This window comes from Podarcis liolepis, assembly GCF_965112155.1.
Source record: "Podarcis liolepis genome assembly, chromosome: 3".
NCBI classification, from domain to species: domain Eukaryota; kingdom Metazoa; phylum Chordata; class Lepidosauria; order Squamata; family Lacertidae; genus Podarcis; species Podarcis liolepis.
This window is the reverse complement of record NC_139557.1, coordinates 69,223,829-69,246,278: the sequence shown is the minus strand read 5'-3', so window position 1 is coordinate 69,246,278 and position 22,450 is coordinate 69,223,829. Positions and strand designations below refer to the sequence as shown.

General features: G+C 40.0%; 1 protein-coding gene across 4 annotated transcripts in view; it reads right to left on the bottom strand.

Moving 5' to 3' along the window:
• SCAF8 (SR-related CTD associated factor 8) overlaps positions 1-22,450 on the bottom strand; it is a 70,902-nt gene that overhangs the window by 11,957 nt on the left and 36,495 nt on the right. The window contains exon 21 of one of the 4 annotated variants that reach the window (XR_014524377.1): positions 21,665-21,774. The exons of 2 other annotated variants lie outside the window; for them this stretch is intronic. The gene's annotated coding sequence lies outside the window, so the exon portion shown is untranslated. Of the gene's footprint in view, positions 1-20,169; positions 21,775-22,450 lie in introns of those variants that run through there. One more of the 4 variants, XM_083496410.1, reaches the window with a different exon arrangement.

The window sequence follows — 22,450 nt, the reverse complement described above, 5'->3', positions numbered from 1 at the left end:
CTATCCTGTACCCACTTACCTGAAAGTAAGCCACATTAAACACAAGGAGACTTACTTCTGAGTACACATGTAGACCATTGTACAGTGAAATCCTAACAACTGCCTAGTCTTTATTTCCTGCAGAGCAGGATACATGCTTAGGCTTCTTTGCAATGCTTTCACATTTGCCCTTTGGGAACAAGGCATATTCTTTAGCATCTACTCACACGTATTGTGTAGTAGTATTTGCAGAAAACAACTTCTAGGGAGTACCTGATCTCAGATTAACCCTCCATAGAAAAGATGCATCCTGGTTGCTGGGAAAAGGGAAGGGCAAACTATGAAGCTTCCAAGAGCTAGGCAATAAGACAGAGGCAGGAAAAGTGCACTAAAAGAGAGGGAGAAACAGCAGCTCTGTGCAACCCCAGGGACCCCTATTGCCTGATCTCCTGGCAACTCACTTATCAACCACAGCCCTGCTGTTTGGCCACAAACACTGACAAGTGGGGGCAGCCAGGATAGCTCGTCCCAAAAACCACTCAGAAGAAAAACTGCATATTTTGCTTTATAACTTTCTAAGATGGCTAGAGCCTTACTTTTTATTAAAAAATAAATGAAAGGTCCAAGTCTCTGGTTCCTAATCAGGCATGCCAATGAAGGCCTTCACAGGTGCCACAGTGCCCATAGGGGGCTAGGCTGGTGCCCCCCCATCCTAAATATTTGAATAGGAACTTAGTATCTATTCCAGTCTGATCCGTAATAATAACATTTTACTGAATTTTGGGTGGTAATGCATATTGAATAACACATCAGTCATAATATTTATGCTATCTTAGCTGCCTGAAGTTCTGGTGCAATATCACTGAATACTGCTATAACATCACATTATAATATATATATTATTGTATTGATGTAGCTGCTTGCTGGCCTCAATCAAAGCACTTCTGTACTGGTAAATAAAGCTTGGGCCAAGACTGTTACATTGGGCCTGCAACCCTATCCATATTTAGCCTCTTTGATAAGTGTCACTGAACACAGAGTATTTATGAATAAGCATGTATAAGGGTAAGTATCCTAAGAACATGCATTTGGGAACACATCTCAGAAACATCGATAGGATGTTTCATCAATAGGATGTGTGCATTTATACATATTTACTCAAGTCCCACTTTGTTCTGCAAACTTGCTTCCAAATAAGTATTAGTAGGATTAGGTAAAATTGTCAGATACTGTCTTGTCTCTTGTGTTAAGAGCGGGATTTCTAAAGTGCAAAAGTTGAAATGGTGTTCATACACCGTACAAAAGAAAAGATGATATGTTCCAACATTTGAAGTCCAGTTTTATTGAGACAACACATTGGTGTACGCAATTCAAACTTTATTTTTACGCACCATCTATCATACATAAGTTTTACAAAGTTCAATAATACAATTTCAGTGTTGATGTAAAATGAAAGCAGATGGCATATCGATTCAATGTATGATGCCTTTTAAAAATGTACACAGATTCAAAAGAACTCTCATAGTCCTTAGAAGCCCACTTCATCCTGTCTCAGAAGCTATGAACCTCCTCTAGGTCAACTGTGAATTGTTCTAAATTGCATTGGGATTAGGTCTCTAGGGTCCTGCCTGAATGGCTAATCAAAACCTACATTCCGAACCCTAAACCAAAATAAATATAATGATGCTTCATAGCATACAGGTGGAAGAAAGGCAAGTTGTTAGACCAGATACCTAAATCCTCTTGCTGATGGCACATTAAACTCTCAATTGTGTGGTATCTATACAGAATAAAGTGAGGAAGGTTTCACAGCTGGTAGCTAGACTACGCAACCATTGGGCCGTCTTCAGTCTTCATCACTTTTACACTAAAATACCATCCAAATCACACTAAAGTCAGAAGACGACCCTCCCTTATAGGGACTATTCCGAACGTTCAGCTTTTGAGTGCCATTGCTTATGTATGAAAAAGGCACCAATCACAAGTGGGAGACATCACTAGGGGCAGGGGGCAACAAAGCTCGTAGAAGTACAAAAAGTTTAGAAAAATTGCCTTCTAAGGGGAGAACCCTCCCCCATCGTGAAGCCTGAGCACACTCAGTGGTCATGGAATGCTCATTGGCTGTTGGGGAGATGCTGAAATATTGCATCCCTTTTTATATACCCAATTGATCAATGTGCTCTGCAAAAGAGGACCTCTTGAACATGCTATCATGCGATGCACTACAGGAATTGGGCCATTAGTGTGGTGTCAACAGTTCTTCGGCATATCCTCCTATTGCATGTTAGGTGCCATGTCCGCTGTCCTTTTGGTTCCTACTGAAGACCTCTCTTTTTCAACAATTATTTCAATCCCAGTCTGCATCTGTACTGGAACTATTTTTATATACTGAATTGTTTTAGGTGTTTTTACCCTTTCCGTGTTTTATGGTTGTTCCCACCCCACTTTATAATCACATAGTTTACAGTTGTAATCTGCCCTGGGACCTTACGTGGTCCCATAGGCGTAGGAAAGCTGTGGTGCTCCAGATGTTGCTCCCATCAGTCCCAGCAGGCACAGCCAATGGCCAGGGATGAGAGCTTATTTCAGTGACACCTGGAGGGCCAAAGATTCTCCACATCTGCGGTAAAGGGTGGGTGAGAAATCAAATACACAAATAAACACTTTAAAAAATAAATAAAGTTCAAGACATTTCAGCAATCTTTACAGTCGCTCTTTAAGGTAGGCCAGTATTATTATCTACAAATTGCAGGTGGGAAGACTGATACGGAGAGAGTCGCTTGGCTAACACCGCCAAGGATGTTCTCATGCGCCAGGGATGCCTGAGCATCCAGTCTTCTTCATACCTGCAGCAAAAGGGGGACATGTTCTGAAATGAATCTGAGTTGTGTTATCTCAACACTTTGAAGATGAGACGAGGTAGATAAGATTTGTAAATCCTGAAAATGTCTCAACTTTCAACTTTCTTGTATCAGAATGTTTTGTGACAACAGGAGCTGTCGTAATTGTAATCAGAGGCCTCTTATATGAGACCTCTTTCATATTAAAGGAGAATTTAAATGTTTTGACTTAATGCTGAGTCATGTTGGGTTATCCTACTAATGACTTCTTCTAAAACAGGTGCAGCCAACCAGGTGCCCTCCAGGTGTTAGACTATGATTAGCATCAGGCTCAGCCAAAGATAGCCAATATTCAGGCAGGATGGGACTATATTAATTTGTGGAACAAAGTAATAAAAATAAATGGAGAAAAACAATGTGCAAAAATTACAAAATCATGTAAACATCTTAACAACAAAATAAACAACAAATTAACAACTCAGTTTGTCCAACAACATCTCAAGAATACATTATTGACTCTCTTTGTTCTAAAGTGTATGTTTCGAGCGGTTTTTAATGTACAGGGTAGCAAAAGGCTGCATTCGCAACATAACTGAGATGTGATAACCTCAAATAAGTTAAATTTTGAAAAAACATTTTCTAACTGCAGGCACATCCTTTTCATCATGCATCTATTAAGTGCACTTAGCGAAAGTCAGTTTCTTGAACTGAAGCTACATTCAAATACACCTTTTGCAGCAGAATCCTGGGCATGTCTACTCAGAAATGAGTTACCCAGAGTTCAGTGGTACCTATTCTCAGATTAAGTGTGTAAAACTGATACTTCTGAGTGTCCATGCATTGGATTACATTGTTTAATCTCTGCTCTTCTCATTCTTGTTTCCTTTCTTCTCTTGCCACTTCACACATATTTCCTATAACCCCAGGCAGCTGCTTTGATGTTGAGGGACAGCAATCCCACTTTGTTGTGACACAGCCTCTTCTGGGCTCAGCCTGGCCTGCTTTCTCAGTGATGGTGAGGGATGCTATCCTGCCACCAGTGCTGAGGTAAGATTCAGCTGTAGTCTAGTCAGCATCTGTATGTGGACAAATGCCACATGTCTTGGCTCAGCTCTGTGAAAACCTGACAGTTTGTGGATTAGACTGGGGCCAGGAAATACACTGATTTTGGCGAGACCTGCTGCTGGGCTTGTGATCTAAGGCAAAGTACTGCTACAAGGCCTTAGGAAACCACAAAGCACAGCTATGTGGTCCCAATGCTAGACTTGGGATTTCTAGTGAAGCCCAGCTGTGAAGCTCCAATCATCCTAAATCCAGTGGTTTTGACTGGGTTTTTAGGAGTTTGAAGTCCATTGTATGACAAATCTTAGGCCCAAATGCATTTGTGACAGGTTAGTCAAGATAGAATCTTATTGTGCAACTTAGTTTGAAACAGAAAGCTTCTTTTTACATCTGTAGTAGCATGTTGAGCATGCAATAAATTGACCAGTGCCACATATTCACTTACTGCTCAACACTTCATAGTTTGTGTCCTCCAAAATATGTGTAATATATATGAGCAAAATGCATGTATGGTTGATTCTTGGTCCTCGCAGTGAATACTTGTGATAAAACACACACATGGCACACATCATATATTAAGTAGCTCTCAATCTGGATCGATATAGCCGCAGTCATAAGAACTACGAGTTAAATTGTTATGAATCTGGTTATAAATACCCTTTTCTGATGCTTCTAGGCTAGGGTCCACTGTAGGGCCCTGAGGCTTAAATATAGCATCCACATGGGGGAATCCAGATGTTAATCTGGAGGCAAAGTATCGTATGTGAGAAATACAGACTTTTAAAATATTCCAAAGGCCAATAATTTATTAGTTGCAAAAGAACCACTGCAGCTGCTTTTGAATGTCATTTTCAACACAACATAACTATCTGTTGATTCAGAGATAGTTGCAACCTTTACATCAGTGGCAGCCGACAGGCTTCCCTCCAGATATTGATTGGACTGAAATTTGCATCATTCCTGATCATCAACCTTGCTGGTTGTGGCTAATGTGAGCTGCAGTCCAACATGTGGAGGGCATTATGCTTTCACCTCGGTCTTATGTATGCCTCTCCCAGGGTCATACCAGAACACAAATTGTCTATAATGAAGGCTCAAAGAGTCCTTTTCAATGACAATTGTAAGATTTCTTGTAAACTGCTTAAGAGGTTTTGCTATGACCGAGTGGCATAAACATAGTTAATGAATGAATCAATCAATTAAATTGTACTGGCATAATGTATGCACTTTGTTCATACCCAGCCCTAAGCATCAATGGGGTCTAGATAATGCTGTGAAGAGCAGCCAACTTTGAACTGGCCCCACCTGTAGAGTGTACAGCAGCCGTCCCACCATTACAAATCTGCATTGGATGACCCAGACATCAGAGCCTCGTGACATTCCTGGTGTCCTGCTTCTGAAGAGTATTTGTTTCTTGCTTCCTGTTTTTCTTTTCTTCCTCTTCTCTGATTGTGGCATGCTTCAGAATCTTGGCAAGATGATGGGGAGTAAAAAGAAAGATCCCAAATCCTAGTATCAATAGTGCAGTTTGTCATTTGCTCTGTGTGTGTGTGTGTGTGTGAAGAGAGTAATAATTCTTTCCAGTTAAAAAGCTAGTCAGATGCTCTAATCAAGCCACCCTTGCCGTTTTTCCATTTTACTAGTCTGTAAAGTAGATGAAATATGTGAGAAATGAGATTTCCCCATGTTAAACTACTGCAATTAACGCTTACCAACCATTTATGAAACAAACTAAATGTTACAGGTCCCCACAAAAATGATGGTGGTTAAATGCACCTGCCACTTGCAAGCCCACCTGAAATTTCTGTATATTGTTGGAGACCTCAGGGGAGCAACACTTTGTACCAGAGATCGGGGTCTGGATGAGACCTTGAGGAATGATTGTATCTGGCCTCTCCAGTCTCATTTCGTGCAACATGACAAAAGAAGCCTATGTTCTTAATCCCACAGAAGGTTAAGTATTGGGATTCTAGCCCAAGAAAGGCTAACAGCTGCAGCTGAAGAACGGGTGCTAAGAGGCTTGAATTCAATAACGTGAAGTGAAAGATTAATAAACTGTTGGGAATGCTAGTGCAGCAGCCTTTTAATGAGGAAGTGGAATGAGAAGTCAGCCATTTAGAGGTTTTAACCAGCTAGTCCCATTAAGGCAGGGATGGGAAACCAGTGGCCCTCCAGATGTTAATGGATTACATTGGCCATGCCAGCTGCAGCTGATGGGAGTTGGAAATCCAAAAATATCAGAACGGGCACAAGTTCCCCATCCCGGTCTTAATGCAAAATGGAAGTTGGCATTCCTCAAGAAGAGGAAAATACTGCTCTCCACACATGGTACAACAAAATAATAGACCTTTGGCACCTTATTGCTGGCATCCAAGGGTGCTATCATCGTAAGTACAGGATGAAAGAGCATCAAGTTGCAGGGAGCAGCTTCCTCTAGTTGTGGCAAAAAGGCAAGATGCAAAACTGCTAAGATTAACAATAGAAGCTACCAATTCTACTCATGTTTTAGTTTTGTGTGGCTGCATTATTATTATTAAAAAAAACCCAGATATAACCTGATGTAAAACTTGCTTTTCTGGCTTTTGGCAAGACTGCATGCACACAGGTAACAAGCAAATGTGATCCGTAAAGATTCCAGACTTCTGACAAGCTGTGTGGCAGACTGCTGCCACTGGGATAAAATTGGGGGAACAAGAATGAGAATTGCAAGACTTCAACTACTATGCTTACCTACATTTATTAAGAATTTGAATTATTAGCATTACACTAATAGTGTATGCAACACCTTCCAGAGTTACATAAACAGAAGAGACTAATCTTGCTACCAAATTGCTGACAATCTTAAATACACAGTGGGGATACTGTCCTCAACTGTGGCTTGGGTGGGGGGTAGAGAGATATAAAAGTGTTGGGTGGGTAGAATGTATGGAAACTGTCATTATAGCTGCTGAAAGCTTGCTTACAGGCGAGGATGTGTGCAACATGTATTACATACGTATATGGAAAGAATATGTTATTTCTGACTTGTAGAAACATGAATAACCAATGTGGTGCTCTCCTAATGTTCCGAGACTGCAGCTCTCATCATCTCTAACCACTGCCCATACTGACTGGGGCTGCAGTCCAACCATGTCAGCAAGCCCTGCCCTACATCTTTTATTGAACGTCACTCATCTAGAGCAAAAAGGAGTGCGTGCACACACACCCCTCATAGAAATGGGACCTCTCTCCTGTACATCAAAAAGAAAGGTTGCTGCTATTCTGCACTGTGTACATAATAATTTGCTAGTAAGATAACTAGAAAGCACCAAACTGCCTAGCAACATCATTTAAAGAGGTAAATAAAGAAATATTAATACCACCAAGTTTGTGGCCTTACACCAGCCAGTCTTTCATTCAATCTATTTCTTTTGGAGTTCCAGTCCTTCCACATTTAATAGGCAACCCGTAAGCATATAATAAACAGAACCTTACAAATGTTAAATCTCCACCTTCTTTACCATCCTTTCTCTGGTTGCCAGAAACCAATGGAAGTAATAAGAAGGTACTGCAATATTTTTGGAAAATGTACAGATTTGGGTTTGGTTAATCTTTTTAGGAAAGTGTTTCTAGAATATACTGGCAGCTACTGAAAACTCCTCCTTGGCCCCCTTGCTGTCCTAAAACATGATAGATAAATAATAAGCTTAACAGGACGCTTTGTGCTGTGTAGATGTGGCTCATAGAACAAAGGATCAAGCTTACAGGTTCTCTCCCCTTCTACATGCTTCAGAGGACATTTACTTTGTGGCAACTGCTGCCCCCTGGACCTGGTAGGATGGCTAGGAGATTGTGGGGGTTTGGTCAATGGGGTCAGGAAGTTTCTCCTCATATTCATCCCTTACAAAGATACTGTGAACATTTAATAATTGCATTTTTACAAACGCTTAGTACATGCACAATGGTATTCAAGTAGATTTTTCTCAGAGTAAACCCACTGAAATTAATTAGTTAGGGACATTAATTTCAATAAGTCACCTATACTGTGCTGTGAGCATAATAATGATGTTAACAAAACATTCATTCTGCAACATTGAGTTGAATGAGGATGATATAGTCCAAGATGATGAATAGCAAAAGCATGAAGCAGAACACCCAGGCTGCAGTGCTACTACAGCTACTACAGTGATGATGGTGATGATGATATTGGTAACAAGAAAAAATCTCCCCTGAAGTAAATGGGGAATTGAGCAACAAACACACTCTTAGGATACATTTCTAGTCCCACTACAATGCTGCTGCTGGTGGTGATGATGATAACATTGTTAAAAAATTCTCTTTCAAAGGAAATAGGGAATTGTGTAAAGAGCATGAGAGAAAAACAGAAACACTTAGCAAGCCATTTCTGTCTCTCATTTCAACAAAAGCATCCAGAATTATACCCCCTCCCAACTATCAACACACATGTATTCTAGCATGTGGGTGGTATTCAATGCTAGTTCTCCTCAGAGTAGAATCCTGAAAGGACAATGCCACAGAAAAGAAGACCCTTCCATTGTATCTGGAATCTTGGTTTACAATAAATGATGGTTAATTGTTGAGTCAAGCAATTTCAAACCATAATTTATGAAGCTGGCTTGTTTAACAAACCAATGTTGTATACCAGTGTTCCTGGTTCATGCAAGATTCTTTGAATTCCCATCTACCGGTATATACAATACAGAACTGAGGAGGGGTTGGAGTTTACAGAAATCTGCTGGGCTTGGCTATGCTATGAAGCTCCTGGTGGTGAACACCATTGAACTGCTGATCCGCTGCTGGCTTGCTGTCACCACCAATCACCTGCTTGGCTCTGACTTCAAGCCTCCCTTGCCAAGGCACAACAGGGAGCACTTGTAAGGCTCTCAATTGTTCATTGGCAGCTGCATTTCTGGCTGTCATCACATACGACATCAGGTGTGGGGCAGGTTACATGGATTGGGGGAAATAGCCACGCCAGCCAAACTGGGACCAGACCTAATTAGGCCCACAGGCTCTCCACCCGTGTACCAAACCATGATTTTAGCATTATGTGCAAACAGACCCCATTCTGAAGCCATTTAGACACTGTTTTAGCTGCACAATTGCCTCTACTCCTACAAGTTGCTCTAAGCTGCTCCTGGCAGCATTTACACCTCCTACTTATGTGACAATAGTGGATTGTATAGTTACATGCAATGGTAACAGTATCTGACCCATTAAGCAGACGCGTAAGGAGAGTGATACACAACCACACAAGTAACAGTGTCTCCCACTGGCCCAACTGGTGGTGACATGGGGCTAGGCCTTCTCTGTAATGGCATCCTGACTGTGGAACAGTATCCCGACAGAGATGTGCTTGTGGCCCACACGAACATTATTCCACCAAAAGCTAAAGATCCACTTGTTTATCCAGGGGCTTTAGGGAAGGGTGGATTTGGCTGATGACCTGTTATTCTTTGAAAACTGCACTGCCAATTCTGTATTTTACTGACGCTATTGCAGGTTTTCAAGGTTGTAATTTTATTTGTATTCTTTGCTGATCTATGCACCACCCTGGGATCCTAATGGAGGAATGGCAGGGTATAAATATGAAGAGTAATAAAAAATGACAGATGTAATTATTCTGGAGGGCGGTTTGGGAGCAACCACAGTAGTGGCAGCAACCACACAGCTCTCAAGGTAAGATATAGACAGCATTAACAGGACGTGATTGGAGCTTTTCGGGGATTATAGTATCATGAACTAGATCACTGGTGAAAAGCTGTTGTATTCATTCATTAGGCACTACAAAATCATTATACAGTATAAAATTTGGAAGTCTGAGGGTTCAACAAACTGACAAAATTTGTGACATAGCATGGGTCCAGAATAAACCAAAGAATGCTATTTAAAGGAACTGGTTACTTGTCATTTTATTTATTGTCCATTTACTGCAATAATTTATATATTGCTTAATCAGCAATCTCTAAGCAGTGTTGTCACGAAGTAATTTTGAACTGGTTGTTTTCAGGGAGACAGCAATTGTGATTTTCTTTTAAAATCCCTTATGTGTCAATGCAATTTGACAAATCAAGAAATTATTTAGTAGTCTAATGTTTTAAACTACTGTTTAAATCTGTGATCAGATATCTGCTGTTATACAAACCTGATATTAATACCCCACACCACCACTATGCTGCAGAAATGTAGTCTTAAAAAAAGGCAAAATGGATGTTATTATCTCCTATCTTACAACCAAAGCAGAAATTTGCTAATAATAAGGTGATCATTGCAAGTCACGTTAATCAGAGACTAAATCTACAGAATTCCGGGAAATGTGTGTTACAGTGTCTCGCAGCTTTGATTTTGTTCAAGTCACATTAATCCAATTTATTATCTTATTAGTGGCTTTCAATGCTGACAGAAGTACTGATGAAATTTGTCCTCCTAAAAGATGGGCTCACCGCTTACATCCAACTGTTCACTGTGCTCTGAAGGAGGCATCCTGTAGAAATCATCTCATCAGGAGGTTTGTTCCACATGTTGTTGGAATCAGGTTTTCAGTGTGGCGGCACCTACCATTGGGAACTCCCTCCTCTTACATATCAGACCAGTGGTGTCTTTTTTGTCTTTTCAGTGAAGACCTCCCTATTTCAAAAGGTCTTTTAAGTGGAGCCCCCCCCCCCAGGTATTGGATTTGATATATATGATATTGTGTTCTTTAATCATTGATATTTTTATTGCTCCAAGATGTTCCATAAGATGCACTCCACAAACAGAATGAAATAAAATGAATAAAAAGAATCTTCCAAAAAGAGAGCACAAAGAAATCAAGGGTTAAGCCCTGAAAACAATAAAGTACTTATTTGCATGAGAAGCTGTGTGTTGATACTACCAGCTTTCCAATTAATGCAGTATCTAATTGGATTACATAATGAAGTGATTAATTTACAGCTGAAGTTAGCAGACAGCATAAACGAGGCTCCATGCCCCTTAGCTTATATGGAGCTCAAAATTCAGTGCAAGCATGCAATGATCCACTGTAACTTGAGGTGTAACTTTAAAGAACAATCTTAGTTGGTCTCTAAGGTGCTACTGGTCATTTATTTTATTTTATTTTTAATATATTTTTAAAGAACCCCAAGAGACTGGCTGCTTATATTGATCAAGGATAATTTTAAATCAACGTCTGATTAACTTGAAGTGGGGAAGAGCTACGGCTCAGTGGTAGAACATGCCAAAGCTTCACATTTCAATCCTCAGCATCTCCATGTTGAAAGGCTCTTGTCTGAAACCCTTAAAAACTTCTGTCAATCAGTGGAGAGAGCAACAAGCTACATGGACCAATGTTCTGATGTGGCATAAAGAAAGTTCTTGTGTCCTAGGTCAGACAGCAAAATAGTTTGCTTTCCATTTTCTTTTTCATCCCCTTACACAGCATCAAATGCAGCTGAGAAGAATCCACTAAACTTCAAGAGCAGAATTTGGGAAGGTTCATTGGGAAGGAGTAGCTTGAAAAGTTCTGGTGCATGTCAAACTGGGAGGGGTGGCTAACACCCCAGAGGACAGGATCACACTTCAAAACGACCTTGACAGATTAGAGAACTGGGCCAAAACAAACAAGATGAACTTTAACAGGGAGAAATGTAAAGTATTGCACTTGGGCAAAAAAAAATGAGAGGCACAAATACAAGATGGGGGACACCTGGCTTGAGAGCAGTACATGTGAAAAGGATCTAGGAGTCTTGGTTGACCACAAACTTGACATGAGCCAACAGTGTGACGCGGCAGCTAAAAAAGCCAATGCAATTCTGGGCTGCATCAATAGGAGTATAGCATCTAGATCAAGGGAAGTAATAGTGCCACTGTATTCAGCTCTGGTCAGACCTCACCTGGAGTACTGTGTCCAGTTCTGGGCACCACAGTTCAAGAAGGACACTAACAAACTGGAACATGTCCAGAGGAGGGCAACCAAAATGGTCAAAGGCCTGGAAACGATGCCTTATGAGGAACGGCTAAGGGAGCTGGGCATGTTTAGCCTGGAGAAGAGGAGGTTAAGGGGTGATATGATAGCCATGTTCAAGTATATAAAAGGATGTCACATAGAGGAGGGAGAAAGGTTGTTTTCTGCTGCTCTAGAGAAGCGGACACGGAGCAATGGATCCAAACTACAAGAAAGAAGATTCCACCTAAACATTAGGAAGAACTTCCTGTCAGTAAGAGCTGTTCGACAGTGGAATTTGCTGCCAAGGAGTGTGGTGGAGTCTCCTTCTTTGGAGGTCTTTAAGCAGAGGCTTGACAACCATATGTCAGGAGTGCTCTGATGGTGTTTCCTGCTTGACAGGGGGTTGGACTCGATGGCCCTTGTGGTCTATCCCAACTCTATGATTCTATGATTCTATGTGCAGAATGTTGCTTTCAAGCCTTTGGATCCTGGCTATCTTTGACAAACAGAGACATACTTTGGTATCTATCTAGGACAAGAGCCGTACAAATGGGCGCTACGTTATAGCAGAATATTCAAAATGTCCTTTATTCAACAATCACATCTCAAAATGTTAACCTGGGTCTTGCTAGATCCAAGGAACCATCAATTTCAGCAAACATGAGAGCAGCCATGATGAACTAAAATGGATGGCAGCAATGGAACAATCCTGCTCTTCAAAGGCTCCTTGGATATGCTGCTGAATATAATGACAGCCAACACATGACTTTGGTATCTGGATTGGAGAGGAAGATTTAAAAAAAGCTGTACAAAGATGACGAAGGATCAGCAAGTGTTATTGCATATGGTGAAACACTTGGGCTATTTTGGAAGAAGATACTGAGACATGTAACACATACTGACACTGGGATGTGTCACAGTGACCTGTGTGAAGTCAGTGGTGAATGGCAGAGATACCAAGTGCACCTTCCACTAGATCAGGTTGTTAATGATAAAAAATGATGCAGAATGAGTAAAAGATTGGAAGAGGGTGTACAGCTTTATTTTCAGTTTACTTTTCTCCTTCACACTACACTACAGCTACCTTTCTTTTCTATCCTTATGGTTTTATCTCCCTATCTCCTTTCTTTTTTACTGTTGTAAAAAAAAGAGCAGTGGTATAAAAAGAGCAATTATAAGACAGTGTAGAATAGCCAGAAAAACAGATGATATGTACTGGAGTGAATTTTAGATGCAGGCATTGGATTCTTATTCAAACTGCTTTAATAGCTTGGACAATGGCGTGCGATTTCTTAGATATTATTCTGTTAGTTGCCATTCTATGCTTTTTCCATGGTACTGCCTGAATAGGAGGGATAATTCTGCCATATTGCAGTAAGCTCAACTGAAACCCCCTCCCCTTAATTACAGTGTAATTCCATATATATTAATAAGAAGACACCACCAGTAAATCTTTAGGTAAGCTGCAGATACACAGCTATGAAGGTCAATTTCCTTTTGTAACTAACACACACATAATTTTAGTAAATGTCTCTTCCATGAAATTGTATCATTGATACAATCATTTTATATAGTCTAAAATCTCTCTTGACATAAATATCCCAATTTTCCCACAACTGAACCAAGGGTCTCCTCTTTATACCCGATTCTTTAAAACGATATTTCCTGCTGGCCCCTGCTTCTCATTTACAACTGTGAGGTGAATTCTATTTTACTGCACAGAAAATATTTCATGAAAACGTGAAAGGCAATTATGGGCAAACTTTACAGCAGCTATATTTTAAGAAGCAATTGAAAACTTAGGAATTGCTTTTGAGATCACTTTCAGGCCCTATTAGAAGACATTTTTCCCCTTAAGGGATGACAGTTTAATGCATACTTGGTTTGATTATAATGCTAGGCTATGCACACTGTGGGTGGAAGGGGTAATGGAAATGTAAGAAAAGGCATGTACCATTTCTTGGCTGCCTATCAAGTTTCTTAAAAAAAATTAAAGCCTTCAAAAATAAGATACAACAAAACTAAGCTCTTTCACTTCTATTTTTAGCCAAACATTGTACAGGTGAGCTGGCATTAACCTACCTCTTGCGTTTATAGGCTACTGAAGGAATGTAGTGTTAGCACAGTGCTGAAAATTTCTGTTTCCACTTTTCAAAATGAAAGTAGCACTCTCAGTGGGTAGACATACCCTTTACATTTTCACCTTTTTTGATCCTGTTCTTTACAGATGGACACATCAGTTTATTTTCACTCTTTATCAGTTCTGAGTGTATTCAATCAGAGGTTCATCCATCGCAAGTTTTGTACATTAAAAAAACCCAACCAACCACGAAACACTTAAACTGGTTGCATTATATAGGCATTTTGCATGCAGTCTTCCCCCTTCCTTTTGTATACTTTCTAATGCATTTCCCCCCTAAAATGGATTTTTTTGGGGACTAAAAACTGCAGCACAAGAACCAAAATCTATAAGCAAGTCTGGCAATTTAGGTCACTTTGCTTCAGTATTTGGACTAAATGGATTACTCATCCATCCCTGCTATCCATGGGCACTTGCTCCCCCCCCCCATATGATGCTTCTTCAATTACCATTTATGGGTCTCTCCTTTCCAGAGTGATCCCAGCCAATCAGCGACAATATAATAAACACAATGATTTCATGATGCTGTAATCCCAGTTTGGGTAGCTAGCTACACAGCCACCTGATGGAGGGCAACACAACTAAGTCAGAGAGGGCAGTACGTCCTGGACTAGTTACACGGGTTATCCTGGTCAATCAGAAAATATGCACTAAAATGATGTCACTTAGGGAAAATGGATTCCCGTTTAGGAAGTCCTTTCCTGAATATAGGAACATTTGTTGCCTTTTGTCTTACCCTAAAAAATAGTAAGAGAATATTCTTTCAATGCTGATTAAAGTGTCACAAAAGCTGCCCTTTCTTTTGGTTCAGACATACAGTGGTACCTCGGGTTACGTACTTAATTCTTTCCGGAGGTCCGTTCTTAACCTGAAACTGTTCTTAACCTGAAGCACCACTTTCGCTAATGGGGCCTCCTGCTGCCGCCGCGCCGCCAGAGCACGATTTCTGTTCTCATCCTGAAGCAAAGTTCTTAACCTGAAGCACTATTTCTGGGTTAGCGGAGTCTGTAACCTGAAGCGTATGTAACCTGAAGCGTATGTAACCTGAGGTACCAGTGTAATGATGACTTGTAGGACAGTGAGTAATGGGAAATGGTTTGCATGCACCAGGGAGTATCAAAATGAACAAATAGCCCTGAAGAACATAGCATTCTGGTGGCCATGTGTACTTGTGCTAAGTATAATGAAGCCAGATAAAGAACCAAAAGCAAGCTCAGATACCTTTTTCAAAAACTCCCAACTGTACATCCACATTAACTGCTTCACTTCTTCAGCATCTACACACCCCTTTCAAGAGCAATTTGACAACTTTCATTAGTCGCCTTTCATGTGCATTTCATATTAGGGAATCAATGCTGTGGTTATCCAATGTTCCCTTGTATTGATGAATCAACTAGAATTCCTAACAGTTTACATGCTTGTCGCATGTCTCCCAACAATCTGACACAGCCCAATTTACACACAGTGGTGGATCTTTTGTGCACTTCTTGCGGATATGATTCAGATAGCAGATGATATTTCCCAAATAGCAAAAGCACACTTTATTCTTACATTTGAAAAGGTTTGTTTTCAGATTGTGTAAGAGCCAGAATACCCTCTAAGGCAACCTTTTTCAGCCGTGGGCTGGTTCACTGTCCCTCAGACCATGTGGTGGGCCGGACTATTTTTTTTGGGGGGGGGGGAGGAATGAACGAATTCCTATGCCCCACAAATAACCCAGAGATGCATTTTAAATAAAAGCACACATTCTACTCAAGTAAAAACACACTGATTCCCGGACCGTCTGCGGGCCGGATTGAGAAGGCAATTGGGCTACATCCGGCCCACAGGCCTTAGGTTGCCTATCCCTGCTCTAAGGAGCTTAGCCCCACGGGTTCAAGTGCATTTGGAAGGGAACATAACTCAGTGGCAGAGCACATGCTTTTGCAAGTCTCTGGTTCAATTCCTGGCACCACCAATTAAATAAAAGATCAGGTACCAGATATGGAGAAAGCCACATGGATCTAAGGACACAGTATAAGGAAGCTTCCTAAGAAAGCAGCCCACAGCACTGACTTAGATAGATTCAATAAGCAAATGGGCACGTATGGACTATTCTCTGATATAGAGAATAGCCTCCTCTATGAGTCTGTACTTTGAATTCATGAACAGTTCTCTAATAGCACAGGATTTATTGGCATCAACTTAATTGCAATATTTTTAGTCAGATGAGCAATGCAGAGACTATAGTACATATTTAGGCGCCACAAATGAATAAAATTATCACCATTAAATGTAATTCAAATGTTTTACTCCTTCCAATACTGAACTAGGTAATTAAGCACCTATCAGTCAGGAAGCAAAATGAGGCCACCCAAAAATAAAATAGTGGTTTCCCTGCACTTGGGGAAACAGGTATGCAGAAGTGTATTAGTTTGCATATTTCTTTTAAATGATCCTGAGAGTTTCTAGGACATACAGAATGCTGAATGCATACAGGCAAAAACTTTCCTTCCCATCTGCAAATCTGAAGCACCACTACAAGTGTCTTGATTCACACTGACTGGAGCCCCAAACAATAGCATTTCAGCTATCAACAGGGATATTGCATGTTTTCTAAAGCTGGTGTCGACCTGTCTTTTCTTAAAACAAAAACCGCAGAGGAAAGATTGACTCCAAATTCTACTAGTGATTTTTAAAATCATTTTTAAAATCACTTCAAACTCTTGAAGAAAAACTATAATTACTGACGAGAAGTTGGTGACATGGTGAGTGAGAATCTGATGTTCTAGAGCTTGTATCTTCAGTTTTACAAAACTTTAGCAGAGAGGAAACCCACGATTTTCGGGGAAAAGAGAGACATCTTGGAGAATGGATCCTCATTGTACCAGTGATCACAGGATACTTTTTCAGGTCCTCAGTGCTCTATGATATCTAATATCTGCCAAAGGATATTATTTGCCTGAGCATCAAAAGTAAAATCTGAGCAACTGGACCATATTTAAACTTCTTTCAGGATCCAAGGCGGAACAAGCCTTGGCAATGGGGAAACAAGAAAAGATAGAAAAATGAACCATCTATAATGCTGGAAAGAAAAGGGCTGTGGTGATAGCAAAGCAAAGAGACATAATAAAAGAGCCAAGAAGTTCATATGGGACACAGTGGGGAGAGAACCACTGTGCAAGTTGAAGTCCTTCTGCTGACTGGACGTATCAGTTGAATCACATTAATTACATTAATAGTAATTATTTCTGAAATTCTACCTATACATATACATTAGCATATGCAAATCCATGTGAGTTTTTTTTTAATTATTAACAATGTGTTAAGTTTCAGAGGGGACCAAGTTGCAGAGGAGGGATAGGTGACTAACAAAAGGCTCAAACATCCTTTCCATCCTACATGCTTTTCTTCAGGAGGGGAGGAGCAGCCTCCTCTGCCCCCACATTGCCTAGAACTGGAAAACATCCCCACAAGCAGTAAGCTTATTTAATACCAGTACTTCTTCTCAAAGCCATTTAGAACAGCGGTACCATGTTCTGTGCTTCTCTAAGCACATAGCTCCAAAACCGCCCCTTACTGAGAAGCAAGCATGCCTGCACTTTAAGCAGGTCAACAGAAGTGTAGTAATGGCAACAGAAGATGCTGGGCAGAATCCAATGCAGTGCTAAGTCTCTTGTTCCACTGGTGCACGGATTTTTTTTTTGCGGAACGGAACATTCCCCCCCCCCCCACACACAGGGGGAGTGCTATTGTGCAAACAAAAATCATTGCACTGATGGGATGCAGTTGTTAAATACCATCCACACACACAACAAAGACAGCCTGGAGCAGCTCCAAATTTTGGAGATTTCAATTAGAACTTGTGGCTGGGCCCTTAGCTAAAGCTGGTTACAGTAACACCTTTGTCAATGTTGTATTTCCATACATGATGTTTTTCCCACTAAAAAAGAAAAGAAAATCTCAACATTTTCCTTCAGTAAGATTCTGTATTTCCTTACCATCCTGTAAGCATAAACTGCCAAAACTGAATAGCATAGACATCTCTACTCCAGGAAAGTAAAAAACTAACTATCCTGTTGGGTTGGATTAGTCCAGTTGCGGATGACTCTGGGGTTGCGGCACTCATCTCACTTTACTGGCTGAGGGAGCCGGCGTTTGTCCGCAGACAGCTTCTGGGTCATGCGGCCAGCATGACTAAGCTGCTTCTGGTGAACCAGAGCAGCGCACGGAAACACTGTTTACCTCCCTGCTGGAGCGGTACCTATTCATCTATTTGCACTTCGTGCTTTCAAACTGCTAGGTTGGCAGGAGCAGGGACCGAGCAACGGAAGCTCACTCCATTGTGGGGATTCAAACCACCAACCTTCTGATTGGCAAGCCCTAGGCTCTGTGGTTTAGACCACAGCGCCACCCGTTGATGGGAGTATTAAATGTATTCCCCCTCCCCTTTACATCTTAACCTCTGCATTTCATTGTTTTTTGATTTTTTAAAAAAGCTTTAGTTTTTTGTGCTGTTTTTAACTGGAGTTGTGATTTTCAATGTTTTAATACATTTGCTGCTGCATTGAACATGAGCATTGTTATGAAAATTAAACAGCTGCATGTTTGACTGCAAAAATTCATGCATTTATCTCAGCCAAGACCTTTAAATTGATGGAAATAAATGTATGCTTTATTTAGTACACATTTATATGCACTTTTATTACTTTACATCATGGGTGAGGAATTGGATCTGACTAGTAGGCCAGATTATTATCTCCCTCAGCCCTCCAGCCACAGGCCAAGTCTGTCAGGTGGATGAGGCCCCCTAGCTGTTAATCATCTGATGCTTTGACATCAGGTGACCTGTTTTTGCTCACAACTTACTTTCAAACCATGTGGGTAAAGGTGTAGCCCATGAAAAGCACTATGAGGGGCTTTGCTATGCATAGTGCTCCGTAAGTGCAGCAATCAGCTGTGCATAAGTGCAACACAGTTTCACAAGCCTCTTGCATAGCATGTCAGAAGCCTGACAGCTACATCCTTACCTGTCCTACCACTGGCATCATATAATGGCACTGGTGGGTGTTGCTTGGCTACAGTGGCCTGGTGGACCTAATTATGCCTGTGGACCAAAAATGCCCTACACTGGGTTCATGTTAATGAAAGTATTTTTGGCAGAATTAAACTAAGGACACAATGTTCTAGGTCATAATCAGTGCAAGAGTATTCTGCTCACAGTGCAAGCGTATTTCAAAACATTCCATTTATGGCAGTCCTATGGTATTTTACTTATTTTTCTAATGCATTAAGAGAAAATTCTTCAGCACTGGCCATAAACGTAAGTAAAATAACATATAAGAGTAGTTTCCATTCACCATTTGCTCCATCTTGTCACCATGTGTAACTTTGTGGGACAGCAGCAACACTTGCAACTAATTCTATTTTAGAGTCGCTTGAGGTCTGGCAGAAAAACACCTGTGACTACTCCAACAAATAGGATACTTTATCCCATATATACTTTGAAGTCCTGAATCAGGTGATCCAGCATGTACTACGCACCATTCTTCCCTGTGTCTCTGGGGCTGTTTGCATGCCATGTATTTAACTCTACAGTAGTTTTAATGTCTGTCTGCACTGAAAGTGGACAGGAAAGGGAAAAACAAGAAATGTTGCATGCTTACACAAGCTTTGAAATCTAGCTTGGGATTGTAAATTTTCCATCTATCCATGCTTCTAAAGGTTCCAATCCCAAGCTTTATGATAAACTGAAGAACTGATCTGTTACAAAAATATGCAGTGTTTCAAAAGTACAAATACACAAAGGTTATTCGGTGCTTAGCATGAGAAAATTGATGTTACATCATTTTCACTTTTCAGGTCGTTCCATGGTTGGGTATGATTTACAACAAACATGAGGACCAAGTGGAGAAAAGTGAGGTAAAAAGCAAAAGAGCTTTCAAAAGTAAAAATTTCAGAAATTGTGGGTTTCAGAGGTAAACTAGCTCAGTTCTTCCTTGCCTGAGAAACTATTCAAGAACAATTATATCTGCTTATCATTTTCAAAATGCCATTTCTGAAAATCACATTTGTAAGGAGTGCAAAAACTTATCAGCTGTACTCCATAAATAAGACCAAGATAGCTTATTTTAAAAGTGAACAAGCACAAGCCCCCGAAGGTTAAATTTCATTGAATGCCAAGACTGCAATCCCCACTGAACTCAATGGAGTTAGTTCTGAACAAACAATGCTATAAGAGTAAAAACCAGGAAACAAAGAAAGTCAAGTTTTATTATTAAATAATCTGATTGATGTCTTAAAACAGCTTACATGTTTTAAAAAATAAGTCTACTGGCTTAATCACTTGTGATTTGAAACAAGAGGTTTTAGATGAATAATCCAAATATACGCTTTGTTTAAAGTAGTTCTGATTATGAGGATATGATTTTACGTTAATTATAGGAACTATGCAAAGTGTTACTGATGACTTACAGGTTTATGAACTGCAACAGAATCAGAACCATGCCTATCAGATGTCGAGATAATTTATGTATGTTCAAATGTAGTCACTGAGTGAAGATCAATTTTAACCAACAGAATTTACTTTCCGGGGATTGTCAATGCATTTTCCTAAGAAACTGCAAAATACTGGATGGACTGTCAGCTGTAATAGTCCATGTGTATTTGTGGTCAATATGAGTTAGCTTATTTTAAACAGAATGAAACAACATATTTAATTAATCCTCATGCAGTGCTGTCAAAGTATTGAGTTGTAGGAGAATAATTTTATTGATCAATTAAACTTGCAAAATATTTTCTCTACCTATTTGGGAATCTGGAATATATTTCCTATTATAACACCACATCACAGTCAAAATTAACATGCTAAAAGCCATTATGCCATCAGTGAAAGAATACTGCCAGTTGCTTCACTTGATTGTGTCATATTACTAAGAAAGCCCTTAGCAATTTCAACCTAAAATGCAAAATATCTGCTATGTGTGGGTACAAAATAACAGGGAAGAAAGATCTGTCCAGCAACACTTCCTCAACGTTACTAAACAATCTGGGTGGAAAATTTTAGTTTGCCATTAAAGCTGATGATCTAATTGACAGATTAGTCACTATATAATTCCACTTACTATAGCTATTGACTCTAGCTAGCATCACAAAGAACAAAACAGATCCTTTCAACTAGAAGACTCAGAGACCAGACTTGGATCCCAATTTTTGAATTTTGTCTCAAGAGAATGCCACAACTCAGACTAATTTAACCATAACTAAAACCTTTGGTTGAAAACATATTGTTGAATAATAAAAGGCAGGAGTCTTGTCTTTCTTACTTAGCCTATTCCAATAATAAGCGACAGTACTCACAAATATACCATTCTGTATGCAATTGTATTGATGTATAGATTCTAATCAGTTAAATACTAATACCAGTGTTGCTACATTCATTATTTTAACTGCTAAAGTCTTAAAGACCTGCAGAATTGCCTAACACAGCTCATCACTTAGGCCAAACTTTCTATCCAGAATCTAGCACTTGACAAACATCCAGACTGATGGAATCTGGATAACACCAGTTCCAGCAAGAATATTTAACAATCTTTCTCCCAAAATAGGGAAAGGCAAAGACATTCAACCTATTACATTATTCCAGATTAGCACACAAAAAACCCTTCAGGATTACATGCAGGATCACACTGATGTGTCAATAAAAGTGACCCAATTCCTTCACTACAATTTGAAAATTACCTTAAAATGTGAACGTCCAATGAATCTGAATCCATTTTAACAGCCAGACCATCAACAGTCTGGAGCATTTTTAATGTATATCAACAGACAATAGTGTACAGGTTTCCGTTCTGGAATGAAAGATAGAGAACTCAAGCTTTCCTAAGCAGCAATGTAACTGTAAATTGGATTTCCCTTCCCATACAGCAATTACTAAACATCATGGCAACAAAAAGATACCTTCTATTAATGGCTGTGTTCTAGTTATTCATGGACTCTTTTCAAGTATTGCGTTATTTCAACTTCTTAGGGGAAAAAGTTAACTTTGTAAGACCTGCCAGATAAGCATTGCTTCTCCCTCTATTTTCTACATAAAATGTTAGTTTACTGCAACACTCTCAATGTTATTATTAAAAGGTGGGATCCAAATAGCATTGCTTTGCTAATAGAAGACATCTGTCAGAAAATGGAAGACAATTTGTGGTGGTTGCTCTTCCCCCCATCAGTCTGCACTGCCTCCCTAATTTGGTCTAGAGGGTTTCCCAATCTTCTTGAACAGACTTTAGGATTATGCAGGAAGGGGGAATTGTCTCAAATAGCCTTCCATTCTACTGATAAATGTCAGGGGAGTAATACTGAGTTCCACCCATATTCTTTTACCAGGTTGTATTGTGAGAGGATGAATAAGAAATGTAGAAAATAAAGTTTGCTTTTTTAAAAAAAGAAAGGACCATATGACAGTACGATGCCAACCTGTCTATTTTTTGGCAACTAACAGGTCCTAAAAATATTTTAATCTTTTAGTAC